Source organism: Bombyx mori, chromosome W (assembly GCF_030269925.1).
Source record: "Bombyx mori chromosome W, ASM3026992v2".
In the NCBI taxonomy this organism is placed as follows: Eukaryota; Metazoa; Arthropoda; class Insecta; order Lepidoptera; family Bombycidae; genus Bombyx; species Bombyx mori.
This window is the reverse complement of record NC_085135.1, coordinates 9813646-9819564: the sequence shown is the minus strand read 5'-3', so window position 1 is coordinate 9819564 and position 5919 is coordinate 9813646.

The window sequence follows — 5919 nt, the reverse complement described above, 5'->3', positions numbered from 1 at the left end:
CTGGAAGGTACTTCGGACTGTATCAAAGTCACGAATCCAGATGAAGCCGCAGCCGATGCGAAAACCAAGGCAAAATTGATTCTAACGATTGACTCGTCGCTATATGTACATATCAAGAATGTTGAAAATACGAAGAAACTATGGGAAAAATTAAAGCATTTATTCGATGATTCAGGATTTACTAGAAGGATCAGCTTGTTGAGAACTTTGATATCAATTCGTCTTGAAAATTGTACATCTATGACATCCTATGTTACTCAGATCATAGAAACGAGCCAAAAATTGAGTGGATCGGGCTTTCATATTAATGATGAGTGGGTAGGATCATTGCTTTTAGCTGGATTATCTGAAAAATATTCGCCAATGATAATGGCGATTGAACATTCGGGCATTAATATAACGGCCGACGCCATTAAAACAAAATTGATGGACTTGGAGGAAGACAGTGGCGACGTTAGCGGAGCATTTGCGAGTTATCGAAAAAAGTATAGCGCCAATACCGGAAGAACTCGGACGTCAACATCAATGTCAAAACAAAAAGTAATCAAATGTTACAAATGTAAACAAACGGGACACTATCGTAATCAATGTCCTAATGATGTAAAAGATTCATCAAATAACAAATTCAGTGAACGTAAACAAACAAATGCGTTCAGTGCCGTGTTCCTAAATGGTTGTTTTTCGAAGAATGATTGGTACATTGATTCAGGTGCTAGTGGCCATTTGACAGCGAATGAACATTGGATTACAAATGTGTCGAACAATCATACAGTCCAAGAAATTGTTGTTGCGAATAAAGAAAAAGTGTCTGTCAAGTGCTCTGGTGATGTGAGATTAACAACATTGACAGATAACTGTGAGTATGATGTGGTTGTTGAAGGAGTATTATGTGTACCTAGTTTGACCACGAATCTCAACTCCGTAAGTCAATTGATTGCAAAAGGCAACAAGGTCCTGTTTAAAGATGATGGCTGTCAAATATTTAATAAGTGTAATGAGCTAGTTGCTACAGCTTGCTTATTAAATGGAGTTTATAAGTTAAGAATACCTGAAAGGCTGGCTGCAATGGTAACCTCGAGTGAAATTTGGCATCGTCGGCTTGGTCATGTCAACAGTAACTATTTAAGTAAAATGCAGAAAGCTGTGGAAGGTCTTACACTTGATAGAAAGGTAGAAATATCAAAGTCATCATGTATAGTCTGTTGCGAAGGGAAACAAAATCGTTTACCCTTTCCACATAATGGAAATAGAAGTGATGATCTCCTGCAGATAATACATACGGATGTATGTGGGCCATTCAAGAATGTGTCGCTTGGTGGTTCCAGATATTTTATTTTATTCATTGATGACTATAGTTGCTACATCTATATTTATTTTTTGAAAAACAAAAGTGAAGCTTTTGAATGTTTTCAAAGATACAAAGCTGAGGTGGAGAATAAATTAAACAGAAAAATTAAGATTCTTAGAAGCGACAATGGGAAAGAATTTGTGAATAAAGAGTTTGATAATTATTTAAGTAAAGCAGGAATAGTTCATCAGAAAAGCTATCCATACACACCAGAACAGAACGGCTTGGCAGAGAGATTTAATCGTACTGTGGTGGAAAAGGCAAGGTGTCTGCTCTTTGATGCTAAAATGGACGAAAGCTTTTGGGCTGAAGCAGCCAATACTGCTGTATACTTACAAAATAGGATAGTGGTGGAAAATTTGAATGAAACACCTTTTGAGATGTGGAATGGAGTAAAGCCAGATATTAGCCACTTAAAGGTATTTGGAAGTATAGTGATGATGCACATTCCAAAAGAGAAGCGCCTCAAATGGAATAAAAAGGCTGTAAAAGGGATTCTAGTTGGTTTCCCAGAGGATGTAAAAGGTTATCGAGTCTACAATCCAAGCACTAAGGATATCACAACAAGCCGTGATGTGATCATTATAGAAAATGCCAAACAAACAGAAAGTGTAGTCCAGATTGAGGAAACTGAACAATCACAATCCAGTGAGGATTCAGTGGGAGACACATCGTATGAATCAGGAAGTGAAAATTTTCATGATGATAATGATGAGACTTATGTACCAGATGATTCTTCTGATGACAGTGTGGAAAGTGTTGTGAGTCTTAAAAGAAGTTATTCCTCTAGGCAAAGAAAGAAGCCGGATAGGTATGGTTATTCTAATATGTGTTTAGAAAGTAGTGTTATTCAAAATGTTTGTGAACTTTCACTTGATGAGGCTCTAAAAGGACCAGATAGGGAACAGTGGTTAGAGGCAATAAGGGACGAATTACAGTGTTTTGAAGATAATGATGCTTGGGAACTTACTGATGCACCTAAAGACAGTACTATAGTTAAATGTAGATGGGTTTTGTGTAAGAAATATGATAGTGAAAGTAAGGTTAGGTTCCGTGCCAGACTTGTAGCTAAAGGTTTTTCCCAGAAACAAGGAGTAGATTATAAGGAAACCTTCTCGCCTGTTGTTAGACATACAACATTACGACTTTTGTTTTCACTATCAGTCCAATTAAATCTTGATGTTACACATTTAGACGTAAAAACTGCTTTTTTAAATGGTAACTTAGAGGAGACTATATACATGTGGGATGGGGTGTCCAGCAGAAATAAAAAGAATATTTATCTTAAACCACTTTTAGTTTTATTTAAAACATAAGCCAAAAACTCCCGTCTTAACCGAATCCACCATAGTTTTCAAAGAGACTCTAACACTCCCGTGAACCAATCAGCAAGCTTAATTTTCCATTCATACTGTCTCTCTCACACAACACTTTCATACCACATTCCTATCTCTTTCATACAATCATTCGTTCCATCTCTCGCATCCTACATTCGGCCATACTGACAAAATGACTGTCCTCAGTCATACATCAATCATTTTTTCTGACACTACATCATTATTACAAAATAGTCTATTACATAATATAGAACACCTTACATTACACCCTAATTAAATAACCAGTAAAAAGAACACAAATATAATGTTATGAGTTACATATAATCAGATTAATCTAATCTCTAAATATAACCAAACATCCTTGTAGGTAGGATATGATAACTTAAGTACTACCCTTACACTTTATGTATAATGCGAGAGAAAAAAAAATACACTGAATACACAGAACATCAGTTTCATAAGAAAAAAATTAAAATATTACACTAAGTAAATAAAACAAATTAATACACAAAACCTATCAATAAGTAAGCATCGACAAAAGATCAGTCAGGTAAGTACAGGCCACTGTTTCATATAATCTGCAGCAGACAAAGTATTATTAGGTCCCTCAGTATTAGCACTTACCTTCTGTACTTCATAGCGGTCATTGCCCTTGACACCTGTGACACGATAAGGTCCTAAAAACTTTGGCTTTAGCTTCATGGCTGTGCCATACTGCGTCCTCTTTATAGCCACCAAATCTCCTATGCTGTACTTAGTGCTGTCTTTTCTCTTCCTGTTGTAACTTCTTCTATTTTCCTCCTGTATGAGTTGAATTTGCTCCTTGGCCTTTTGGCGTAAATGCTCTCTTCCTTCTATGAATAAATCTCTCTCTTCTTGCATAAGTAGGTTGTGAATCTCTACATTTTCTTTAATATTCATTCTTTTTCTTACCATCAGCTCGAAAGGTGTACAGTTTACACTTCTTTGGAATGTACTATTAAGACCTTGTTGAACTCTACTCACATGACGATACCATAGATCAGGTTGTTCAATACACAACTTTGTGAGAACAGATATTATAATTCTGTGGAGCCTTTCAACTTGACCATTTCCTCTTGGGATGCCTGTGGTGATCTTAACATGTTCTATACCTTCTTCCTCACAGTATTGTTTAAATTCATGACTAGTAAATGCTGTACCACGATCACTGACAATTCTACATGGATTTCCAAAATGTTGCTGGTGTATCCTTAGTTTGTCCAATACCTCCTTGCTTGTGGTGCTCTTTGTAGGGAAAATCCAGACAAACTTAGAAAATGCATCAACAATAGTTAACAGGTAATTATACTGCTTCTTTGTTTCCGTCATAGGTCCCACGTGATCTATATGAATGGTATGTAGAGGTGAGTCTTCTTTCTCTATCGGGTGTAAAAATCCTTCTTGCTTTCCCTCTTTCCTTGAAGCTAAAATGCATGGTATGCAAGTTACAATAAAGTCTTCAATACACTTTGCTAAATCTTTGATATAATAATCTTTATTTATTAAATCCATAATTTTCTTTTTACCAAAATGACCAATGCCATGTACTTTTCTTATCACTTCGTTTTGCATTGCCTTGGGAACAACTAGTAGCCTTAGTGACGTTTTATACAATAATCCATTTTCATAGAAATAGTCTGAGTATGTTCTACTCTTAAGTACCTCGATTATAGCCCTCAGTCCTTCATCATTTTCTTGGGCCATTCTTATCTGGTCATGCATTTGTCTTGTGACCGTTCCTACATAAGGTGGGTTTCGGCTTAAGGCATCTACGTGCCTCATTCTGGATCCTGACCTGTGCTCTACTGTATAGTCATACTCTTGTAGAAGTAAAGCCCATCGAGCAACTCTTGTGACTAAATCTTTCTTGCGTAGAGTCATCTCAAATGCAGCACAGTCTGTGACAATCTTAAATGGAATGCCCAATAAATATTTTCGAAACTTCTTCACACCTTCAATAACTGCTAGAGCCTCCAGCTCATAACTGGAATACTTTTTCTCACTTTCAGTAGTCTTGCAACTTGAGTAGTAAACTGGATGTAACTCTCCATCATTAGGGCTTCTTTGCATGAGAATAGCAGAATAGGCATGTTTTGATGCATCTGTGTGTAACTCCGTGAGTAAGTCTGGATGATAAATCTTTAATACTGGTTTTTCACAAAGTCTTTGTTTCAAAATGTTAAATGCTCCTCTTTCAACTTCAGTGAACTGAAATGTTTGGTTCTTCTTTAGTAGGTTTGTTAATGGTGTAGCGATAAGCGCATAGTCTCTGATATACTTCCTGAAATAAGAAGTAAGTCCTATAAAAGAATGTAATTGTTTCAATGTTTTAGGTACAGGAAAGTTCATGACTGCGTCGACTCTATCAGATGTTGGACTCACAGTGCCATTTTCAATTTTATGACCTAAATAATCTACCCTCTTAGTCAACAATTCACATTTTTTCCAATTAATTTCTAGCCCATATTCACTGGCAACGTTAAGCACCTCTTTCAACCTTTCCACTCCCTGTGTGTAGTCTTCTGACATTATTAGGATATCATCAATAAAAATTAATAAATAACCTTTTGCTATTAAATCTCTAAACACGATATTAATAAATCGTGTGAAATACTTGGGACAAATCGACAACCCAAATGGAGCTTTCAAGAACTCGAATTGCCCTGCATGTGTTACAAAAGAAGTGTACTTTATTGATTCTTCACTTACACTTATATGAAAAAAAGCATTCTTTAGATCAAGTTTACTAAACACTTTTGAATGAGACAATTTATCAATATGATCTTCTATGACAGGTAAGGGGAACTCATCTTTCACCATCTTTGCATTAAGCTTTCTGTAATCTATACAAATTCTTGTAGTTCCATCTTTTTTCTTGACTAGCACTAGTGGACTGGCATATTCCGAAAAACTAGGTCTAATAATACCATCATCAAGCCACTCACCTATTTGCTTATCAACTTATTTTTCCTCAAACATAGAGAGACGTCTCGGACGTTGCGCTATAGGGATTTCGTCGTTCAAAATAATCTTCATTTCCATTGGAGACTTCTTCACTTTTCTCGGAACATAACCACTCACCAATTGCTGCACTTCGTCTTGTATCCGAGGATCTGTAACCAGATACTGAGGACATCCTACTTCGTTCGCTACAGCACACAAATGATTTAAACACATATCGTGCGATTGAGGTAAAACCGTGACTGAACCCTT